Here is an 11,386-nt window from a genome sequence, read left to right on the forward strand (position 1 = left end):
GAGATCAGAGGACAACGTGTTCTCTTCCACCATGTGGGTTCGGGGACTAAAGTCAGGCCATTAGGCTTGGCAGCAGGTAGGTACCCTCTGAGCCACCTCACCAGATGATAGCTAGTCACTTTTAAATAACTATGGGATTGACTTATCCATTTGCATTTCCAGCTCATTAAAACATCTTTACAATTTTATTATTGTTATTGTTATTTTGGTTTTTCGAGCTAGAGTTTCTCTGTGTAGCCCTAGCTGTCCTAGAACTTTCTCTATAGACCAGGATAGCCTGTCTCTACCTGCCAAGTGATAGGATAAAAGGCATGCACCTCCACTCCCTGGCTTAAATTATTTTTTTGGTGGTTTTGCTTTTTGTTTTGTTTTTTTTGATTGTTTGTTTGCAACTGTGATGTGTGTTTGAAGTGCAGGGACAACGAAATGCCACAAAGGGCTTGGGGGCTCATAAAACAGCTTTTGGGCATGGTTTTCTCCAGGGTGGACTTCTGAGATGGTTGCTAGGTTTGCCCTGCAATACTTTTATCTGCTCAGCCATCTTGCTGTCCTTAAAACATTCCTTCCTTCCCTCCCTCCTTCCTCCTTTCCTTATTTATTTATGCAAAAGAATTTTTCCAGCCCAGTGGTGGTGGCTCAGGCCTTTAATCCCAGCACTAGGGAGGCAGAGGCAGGTGAGGCCAGCCTGGTCTACAAAGCGAGTCTAGGACAGCCAAGGCTACACAAAGAAACCCTGTCTTGAAAAACCAAAAAAAAAAAAACCCAAAAAAAAAAAAGGATTTTTCCAGTTTCAAGCTCAACTCAGCAATGACATCTATAAACTGGCAAGACTACTCGGGTAAGGTGCAGGTACCACTGTGTATATCATGCCCACTAAGGTATGCCTCTGGGAAAATTCTGTATAAACAAACTTGCAAAAAGAAAATTTTTTTTTTACAGCACTAAGTTTGCAAAAACATCTTCTCCCTGGTCTCTGAATGCATTTTCTTGTTGTTGTTGTTGTTTTTGTTTGTTTGTTTATCTTTGGTTTTTTATTTTTTGTTTTTCAAGACAAGGTTTTCTATGTTATCTTAGCCGTCCCGGACTTGCTTTGTAGACCAGGCTGGCCTTGAATTCACAGCGATTGGCCTGCCTCTGCCACCTGAGTGTTGAGATTAAAGGCATGCAAGGCGTGCGCCACCAAGCCCGGCTTGAATGCATTTTCTTTAAGTGAGAAAACTGTATCCCTGTGCTTTCGTAAGTAGTGCTTTCAAAGAGGGCGCTCTAACCACAGTTCCACTGGGAAGCCAGGGGCTCTGTCCTGCCTTCTGTTTCTTCTTTGAGGTCACACGGTTTTCAGGGATGGGGAGGGAGGTCCAAAGGGTCTCATTATGTAGCCCTGGCTGGGACTCGCTGTGTAGACCCTGCCAGCCTTAAACTCACAGAGATCTACCTGCTTCTGCCTTCCACGTGCTGGAATTAAAGGCGCCGTGTCACTGTGTTGGCCAATCAGCCTTCCATGGCATTTTTGAAATTGTTTTTTGCAGATATAGGGTCTCATGTAACCAGGACTGGCCTAGAGCTTGCTATATAGCCAGGGGTGACATTAAACTTCTATTCTTCCGATCCCCTCCAGCCTCTGGGAAGTGGGATTGTAGGCATGGGTTGCCATGCCTGGTTTTATGCCAGCTCACGGTATGTATTTTGTGTAGCTTTGTCCCTACAGGACTGCTACAGAAACACCCATCAGGTACTACTAGGGCTCAGAAAACCTCGAACTGGAAGAAAAGGAGAGGCAGACTCTTTTCCAGACCCTCCTGATCTCGTTACCCTTACTGCCTTTTTCTCAAGTCGGGGTATAGATAGTTCTTTTCCCAATGCAGTCCATAAAATCCGGAACCCCTCTTCCAGGAAGCCAACTGTAAAACCTAAAAATGCACTGGTAACTGCCCTCATCCTCCATGTAAGTATGGGCTAAAGACCTGGCCTTCCTTGTCTAATAAGTCAGTCATATGATCCTTAGTCCAAGAAGGATCCTAATGCAACCCAGGAGGAAGAATTGCTGCACTGAGGGTCCATGAAGACTCTGAGAAGACCTGACTGAGTGTTCTCACCTATTCTAGTAGCATTAGGTAAGAGCTGTTGACATCAAAGGAGAACCCTGCTTTTACTCAAAAAAATAAAAAGACTTATTTATCATGTATGTATGTATGTATGTATGTGTGTATGTATACAGTGCTCTGCCTGTGCGTACACCTGCAAGCCAGAAGAGGGCATCAGATCACAATTTAGATGGTTTGTGAGCCACCATGTGGTTGCTGGGAATTGAACTCAGGACCTCTGGAAGAGCAGACAGTGCTCTTAACCTCTGAGCCCCGCTTTTTGGTTTGCTTTTGAAATGTGGCCCTTCTTGTGTTGCCAGCCTAGTCTCAGACTCCTGGATTCGAGGGGATCCTCCCACCTTGACCCCAGGCACACTAGTGTCCTGCCATGCCCTACCTGAGCAGCACGCTTTACTGAGCTAGGCTTGCACTATCTGGAGACCTATTTTATGTGGTACAGAGAATGATGTAATGATAGCCATATTTTCAGCTTTGAAGCGAGGTGTTTTTGTTTTGTTTTGTTGGTTTTAGTGTATAGGAAGCCAAAGTAGAAGACTAAGTAACATGTAGCCGACAGACAGACAGACGACAGCAAAACATCATAAAATGGGTCACTCAAAGCATCCCACAGAAACCAATGGAGGGAGCTCCATTGAGGGAGCCAGCCAGAGCTCCCAGCACAGAGTCTTGGGCAGAGCAGAGCATCTTTTTGTCCCCTAGGGTGAGGCTTTTCAAGTAAAGGAGAAAAAAACAGCAACAGAGAGAGAAGTTCACCGAATTGAGTGCTCACAGCAGCACGCTGCAGAAGCTCGGGAAGTTGAGGAAGTCGGCCTGAGTGCCCGATTGGGCTTGTGATGCTGCAGCATTGTCCACAGCAGAATTTCTCTTTCTACCACAGGCACTTACATACCACAGAACAAACACTAGTATCCTGTATTTGAGACAGTTTTCCTTCTAGCTGTTCTCAAGGGCTCACCACTTTCACCCTGGATGTCTTCTTCCCTCTGTCGCAGGGTTCAAAGGGCCGGCCCACCCTAGACAAGGCGCCTTGGAAGACGTTTCACATACGCATGCTTGGGTCTGAAAGTGGGAGGGGGCAAGCCTGCTTCTAGAGCCAGTTTCTTAGTGAGCTAGAATAGCACACAGCAATTTACAGTACAGTGAGCATTACAGGATTGGACTGGGATTACACAGCAGGAAATGGGCAGTGACACCAACTCCTGGTGAACTGTGGACTAGGTTAAGTCCCACACGATGGTAAGATATTTTAGAGGCTGGCAAGAGGACTCAGCAGGCAAAGGCACTTGCCCCAAGCCTGACAGTGCAAGTTCAATTCCCAGGACCCACAAGGTGGAAAGAGAGAATCTGCTCCCGCAAACTGTCTCCACATGCTCACATACAAGCTACACACCACATCAAAGCATAAACATAATAGTAATAAAAAAGACAAACTCCTGACAAGTGTGGTGCTGCCCTCCTTTAATCCCAGCACTTGGGAGGTAGAGGCAGGCGGACCTCTGTGAGTTTGAGGCCAGCCTGGTCCAGGACAGCCAAGGCTACCCAGAGAAACTCTATCTCAAAAAACCAAAGGAAAAAACAAACAAACTCCTGTTGTACTCTTTGTTGTAGATTCCAAATATACTTCCAAATACCCTCTTGATTTTTTAAGTGGTAGGAACATCTTTGGCCACATTTGACTTATTTGTTTGATTTTTGTTTGTTTGTTTGTTTATTTGTTCCCAGACTCTGGAATCAACTTCAGGAGTGAGAGACATGAGAAGAACCTGAGTTACTGTCCATAACAACCACATTTAAATTTATGTTAATGGGGTGACTTTTGGGATGCCCAATGGAGGGCTGGTTCCCGGAGCAACAACTACATGGGTAGAAGGTGGGAACACCCCACCCCACCCATATCCATCACTAGGAGGAAGAAAGAGCTACAGGTTGAGTGACCAATGGCTGATGACATCACCGACCCTGCCTACTTAATGAAGCAACCATAAGACTCCATTTGCATTCCCAGAGTTCTGAGTTGGTGAGAACAAATGCTCTGGGAGAAGGCACCAGGCTCGTCTCCCCCTCAGAGTGTATGCCTCTCCCTCCTCTGGTTGCTCCTGAATTGGATCCTTTATAAGAAACTGGGAGCTGGGAACAAAATGTTTCTATGAGTTCAGTGTGTCATTCATGCAGTTACTAGACCTGATGATCGAGTGATTGGGAATCCACAGTTGATAGCCAGAGAGTCAGGAGTACAGGGAGTGACTGGCACCTGAAGACATTGCAGTCCTGGGGACTGAACCCTTAATCTGTGAGATCTAACCCTAAGGTAAGGCAGAGAGCGTTAGGCTTGAGTTGAATTGTGAGATACCCGTAGAATGACCACAGAGAATTAGATAATGGCTTGTTGTAGAAGAGATACGCACTTGTAGTATTAGACCTGTTAGGCGAAGCCATATGTGTAGTGTGTGCATGTCTTTGTGGTACTAAGAAGGCCGAGACAGGAGGACTGAGTGCAAGGGCAGTCTAGGCTACTTAGGCAGATCCTATCTCCAAAATTAAAAACAAACAACAAAAAAGTTTTGTGAGTGAAGGAAAAGGCCAACTCCTGGGCTCTGGCCAGATTAATAACTTCCTCTCAGCCAGATTGGTGCATACCTGCAATCTTAACACTTTCTAGGTAGAGGCATGAGGATAAGGAGATCAAGGTCATCCTCAGCTACGTATAGGAATTTGAAACTAGACCCTGTGGTGCTGAAGAAATGGCTCAGAGGAGCACAGTTTAATTCCCAGAATCTATACTAAATGGCTCATAGCCACTTGTAACTCCAGCTCTAGGGGACCCAATACCCTCTTATAACCTCCATGAGCATGTGCGTGCGCACACGTGCGCGCACACACACACGCATGCACACACGTGCACACAGAGAGAGAGACACAGACACACACAATTTTTTTGGTGTTTTTATGTATATGAGTGTTTTGCCTGCATGTATCCATGTATACCATGTATATGCCTGTGGTCTGTGGAGTTCAGAAGAGGGTACTACATCCTATGGGACTAGATTTATAGACTTTTCAGCCCCAAAGTAAATATTTTTATTATTATTATTATTGTTGTTGTTGTTGTTGTTGTTGTTATTTATTAAGTACACAGTGTTTTGGGTGCATGTACATTGGTATGCCAGAAGAGGGCACCAGATCTCATTATAGATTAGCCTGGTTGCTGGGAATTGAACTCAGACCTTTGGAAGAGCAGGCAGTGCTCTTAACCTCTGAGCCATCTCTCCAGCCCCAAAATAAATCTTAAAAATACCAAATTAAATAAAATGAACTTTCTGTCTGGGATGGAGGTGGAGCTCGGTGGCAGAGAACTTACCTGACATGTATGTGACATGGATTTTGATCTCTAGCTACAAATACACACACACACACACACAGACGGGAAGGTGCCAACACTCTCCCCCCACCCTGTCCCTCGTCCTGGAGTCTGGAATAGTCAGTAAGAATGGAGGGCACAGGAGGAGAGAATTCCAGCCTGAACACATCCAGACACACATTCCTTAAATTGCAAGTTCTTAAATTGTCTTTCATGGGAAAGTCTCCACTCACGTGCAGGTTGAAACCAGCTCTTCAAGAAGCAAGCAACCAGTCAATGGCCGTCTGACAGCACAGAGAAAGCTCAAAACCTTCTAGGCAGAGTGAATAACTCCCCTCAAAAAGGAAACGGAGACCTGTGACGCACCCAGTGATTCCCCAGCTAAGGAACCCAAATCCCTCCTTACTATACAACCAGCAAGCAGCTTCTCCCCTCCTATCCTACAAAGTTCCTCAAAGCCAACTGACAGGAGAAGCTGAAATTTTATTTTATTGTGTTGCTTTCACAGCTCTTGGCCTCTTTATAGCTTGATGGTGAAATAAACCAACCTTCCTTCCTTGTAGGCTTTGCTTTTTCAAAACATACTTTATTTAGGGTTTGCTTCTACCTTCCCTCTAACCCACTGACCAGAGGTGGGGGAGAAAGAATATTGAAAAGGGGGTTGTGGACCTGCTTAGAAGTAGTTCCTTGGGGGCGATTCCACTCTTTGTTGTCAAGATACCAGCAGTCCAGTCCAATAGCAAACACCAAACAGCAACACGAATCAGTAGCAGAGGCACAGTCCAGCAGGAAGAGTCATGCTCCGCCAAATCAGCATGAGCCAGCGGAAGCAGCTAGAATCAGCCAGAATACCACGGGACATTTTCTAGCATGTTTCTTTCTACAAAGTGAAGCCCAGTGAAGTGTTGCCTGGCGTAGCGATGCAAAGGCGTTGTCTCACTGTCCGTGGGCTTCTACTTATATTCTTTCTAAACCTCACGCTCCCTCTCATGTGTCTGCTTTCAGCAAAACATCACACGCCCTCTCACAAGACAGCTTTCAGAAAAACATCACATGCCCTCTTATTGGTCTGTTCTCTGCCAACAAAGGTCACAAGATTATCTTCAGGAGTGGTAAAACATTCCCACGTCCCATACTTGGGACCAAAACAAAAAACACATAGAAGAAACCAAAGCTTCCACTACACTTCCTTCCTTCCTTTTTTCCTTCCTTCCTTTCTTCCTCCCTCCCTCCCTCCCTCCCTCCCTCCCTTCCTTCCTTCCTTCCTTTACAAGTACCCAGCACCATGATTGGCTTGTATGCACATTGGACAATGGTGCCTTTGCTATGTTCCCATAAATGTGTGTGCTTTGACCATGTGCCCACCTAGACAAAACCCCTCAAGAACCATGTATTATGCATACTGTTTCTACATGTAGTGGGCACTCAGACATGTGCTGGTAACAATGAGGATGCCATTTAAGATGACACCATCGCAATTTAAGTTGAGAAAACCATGAGTCAATACAGATACACAGCCACTCCTACTACCTCTGGGGGCCTAGTTCCACGACCCCTCCAATTTCCATAGATGCTCAAGCCCCACTTGTATAAAGTGACGTGGTAATTACATATAGCCTACATGCAACCTCTGGTATACTTTAACTCATCTCTAGATTACATAAACTGCCCATGGCAATGAAAGGGCTTTGTGAATAATTTTTACGATATTGCTTAAAAATGCACAAACGAGGTCTGTATAAACTATTTTTTTTCATATTATTTTCAATGTCCAGTTAGTTAAATCCATTGATTCAGAAACTACTCCTACGGTCAGGGGGCGGGGGTGTGTGTGTGTGTGTGTGAGGTGTCAGGGCCAGAGCTTTTTACAACCAGAAATTCTACGCAGGATTTCTCTCTAATTTCCAACATTCATTATACATATTACCAAAGAAGAATATTGACAAGAGAATCTGGACAAAGCAAAGAAAGTGAATCTTTATAAGAACTACCAAGGATCCCAAGCAAGAGGATCTGCCAAGTGTACACAGGGTCAAAATTCAATCATGTCAAAATGTCCTATATAATAAATGGAAAGTGGTACATTTAAGGAGCAAAGAAGTACCGCATATGCATAGATTCAAGAAAAAGCAAACTAGCCACATGGAAATGTAGCCAAGGAAGAATGGCTGGGCATGGAAAAGCAATGATGAAAGGAACAGAAGAGTTGGAGGATGCTATGTGAAGCCCGGAGGCCCAAACAAGTCTTTGTGTTACTAGGACCAAGCACGCAGATCCTAGCATCCAGCGTTTATCGATATATGGTTTTTGGTGTTTGTGTGTGTGTGTGTGTGGCGGGGGGGGGGGGTGGGGTGCGATCAACATAGCTTTGCAAGGTAGACTGTAAGGAAGCTGTTGAACTGGTTGTGGCCAATTGGTAATATTTGTAACCCTGCCCTGAACCTGTTTCCTAAAACCAGGTAGGCCAATGGTTCTCAACCTTCCTAATGCTGAGACCCTTTAATACAGTGTTTTAGGGTTTTGTTTTTGTTTTGTTGTTGTTGTTGTTGTTGTGGTTTTGGTTTTTCCAAACAAGGTTTCTCTGTGTAGCCTTGGCTGTTCTGGACTCGCATTGTAGACCAGGCTGGCCTCGAACTCACAGAGATCCACCTGCCTCTGCCTCCCGAGTGCTGGGATTAAAGGCGTGCGCCACTACCACCCGGCTTCAGTTCCTTGTGTTGTGGTGACCCCAATCATAAGATCATTTTTGTTACTACTTCTTCAACGCTGCTCAAGCACTCTGCCACAGGACCCTCTCACAGTCAGCCCCTGGGAGCTGTTCCTTTTGGAGGATGATCTTCCTACCCACATCAAAAGTATAAGATTCTGCCTCCACCCGCCTCCCCTGCCTGCCCTGTCCATTCTTTCTACCAGCTTTACAGTGTCAGCCTTGAGGACCTCTGGTTCTCCCATTCAACACGACTTTAGTTATTAGCCAGGCAGCATTCCAAAGACAGAAGGATGATTTGGGAAGCCATACGATCTGGTCTTTTGTATGTCAAACCACTGGCCAGATAACAAGAGAGTTGTGGAGCCCAAAAACGTCTATATAACACTCTCACACCATAGGTTCAAGGAACACTGCACAGAATTTGTGGTGAAACATCATCTCCTGGAAACATCAGAAGCTACCACCAAAGTCTCCCCATCACGACTGCCCAAATGTGAGCTCAGTAAGGACAGCACCGATGAACTGGATGGGGAAAAGCCCATGATGCCTGCTCCACAGCAGGCAACTAGGTAAAGCTGGGAGCATGGTGAAGAATGCACCAATTGGTTACCCTAGTGCCAGTCTGCCCTGAAAACATACGTACAAATAACACTGTATGGACTCAACAGATTATATTTAGGAATATGTATGTATGTACAAATACATATGTGCACGCAATAACATCTGGTGAAAAAAGAGGCCAGGAATTTTAAGAAGAATGGGAAAGGATGTATAGGGAGGTTTGGAGGGAGAAAAGGGAAGAGAGAAATGCTAAAATGAAAGTAAATTACAATTTCAAAAAGAGAGAGAGTTGACCTTAAAAAGTTACTCAGTCCTGAAAGACCTTGGCAATATCTAAGGAATGAAGTGGCAAGTTGGCTCTGGAGGGTTTTGGTTTTCATATTTTTGTTTGTTTTTTGAGTCAGGGTCTCTCTGTGTAGCCCCGGATGTCTTATAACTAGCAATGTAGATCAGGCTGACCTTGAACTCACAAAGATCCTCTTGACTTTGCCTCCTGAGTGCTGGTATTAAAGGTGTGCCCCACCATTCCTCACAAGTGTGTGTGTGTGTGTGTGTGTGTGTGTGTGTGTGTCTACATGCACAGAAACATAAGTTCACATGTAGCACATGAGTACAGATGCTGATAAAGGAGACCGAGGGTATCAGATCATCTGGAACAGAGTTACAGTGGTTGTGAGCAGCCTGGTATGGGTACTGAAACAGAACCTAGTTTTATTTATTTATTTTTTCCCCCATAATTCAGAACCCAGTTCTCAACCATTGAGCCTTCTCTGTAGCCACAGAGCTAGTGCTCCTAACGAACTGAAGATGGATTGGCCACACAAGATTGCTCCCAATTGTCTAGCTGGAGCACTCAGACCTCTTCCAGGTTTCTTAAAAGTTGTCTGTTTACAAATGACCGAAAACAAATTTAAACCCATGTAGGAAAAAGGGAATGTGCTGGTTCACAATCCTTGGAAGGCTGGGGAGGCCTCAGTCTCAGCTGGACCTGGGACTAGAAGGTGTCCACATTGACCAAATTAGGTTGCTGCTGCTCCTCCTGTCCCTTGCTCTCGATGACACTGTTCCTGCCTTCAACATGGCAGGGGAAGTGTCCCCATCCAGAGTCTTTTGTTTTACTTTCAGCTTTGAGACAATAACTTAAATGCTGCTCTCAAACTCCCAACCATCCTGCCTCAGCCTCCCCAGTGCTTGGGTTACAGGAGAGTGCCACCACACACAGCATATGCTATAACACAGATGGCGATGCTCATTAATAAAGTCTCCTACAGCTCGAATGGTGCCATGCACCTATAATCTCAGCAGGAGGATGGCAAGTTGGAGGCTTTCTGGACCACATAGTGAGACTCTGACACAAAATAAGTAAATAAATAAGCAGCTACTGCATAAAACTTACTTTTGGGGGCAGGTGGGGGAGTCTCTTGCTGGAAAGCTGGCTCAGTGCTTAAGAATGCCTATTGCTCTTACATAGCACCTGCGGTTGGTTCCCAGGCCCCATGCTGGGTGGCTCTCGGCCACCTGCAACACTAGCTCTGGGGCATCTGACACTGACTTCATGACATCAGTTCATGATGACTCTCTAAGCCTGTTTCCTGTCCTCTGCATCTTTACCGTCTGGCAATTAAAGCCTCATCAGAGGCATAGATAGCGCAGAGTAGAAAAGGTGCATGTGCCTAAGGTTAAATAATTGTGATTTTTTTTCCAAGTAGAAAAAAATTGGAATTAAGAAACACTATCAAAAATTTTTAAAATGTTCTTTATTAATTGTCCTTAATATTGCCACCTCCCACTTACTTGCGTGTGTGTTGGTACATGGTAGGCAACAGCAAAGTAAATAAGCCAGAAGGCAATTAATATTAATTTTTTTAAAAAGCAGAGACAGGGAACAACAAATCACACCCAGTTCAATAGCTCATGGCATTTTCCTGTAACTTTATGATGTATACAGCTAACAGAGAAATATTTTGCTAGTTACAGTGCTCTGTCATGTTACGGTTTGGACAAAAAAGATGAACAACCTGCCTTAAGTATGCTGGAGCTAACCACAGTTTCATCAGTAGGTCGAAGCTGCCTTTCAAAGGGGCATTACTCCCATATTGTAAGTGAAAAATAGACTCCCGGTGGAGGGATGCAAATAGGTCCTGAATGCAAACATCGTAATCGGTGTATGATTTTGACTGTATCATTTATTTACATATTATTTTAATGTGTGTGAATGTTTTGCCTGCACGTGTGTTTGTGTGCCATGTATGTACCTGGTGTCTACAGAAGCCAAAGAAGAAGGTCATCAGATGCCCTGAAATTGGAGTTACGGATGGTTGTAAGCTGCCATGTGGTGCTGGGAACCACACCTGGGTCCTCTACAGGAGCAGCAAGTGCTCTTAACTGCTGAGCCATCTCTTAAGCCCCCAAATATATCATTTAATTGAATACTCTGAATTAGTTAGGAACAACATTTGCCTGAACGTCATTTTAAAAAGCAACTTAAGCCGGGCAGTGGTGGCTCATGCCTTTAATCCCAGCACTCGGGAGGCAGAGGCAGGCGGATCAATGTGAGTTTGAGGCCAGCCTGGTTTACGATGCGAGTCCAGGACAGCCAAGGCTACACAGAAAAACCCTGTCTCAAAAAAACAAAAACACAAACCAACAAACAAA

This window comes from Acomys russatus, chromosome 29, assembly GCF_903995435.1.
Source record: "Acomys russatus chromosome 29, mAcoRus1.1, whole genome shotgun sequence".
Lineage (NCBI taxonomy): Eukaryota > Metazoa > Chordata > Mammalia > Rodentia > Muridae > Acomys > Acomys russatus.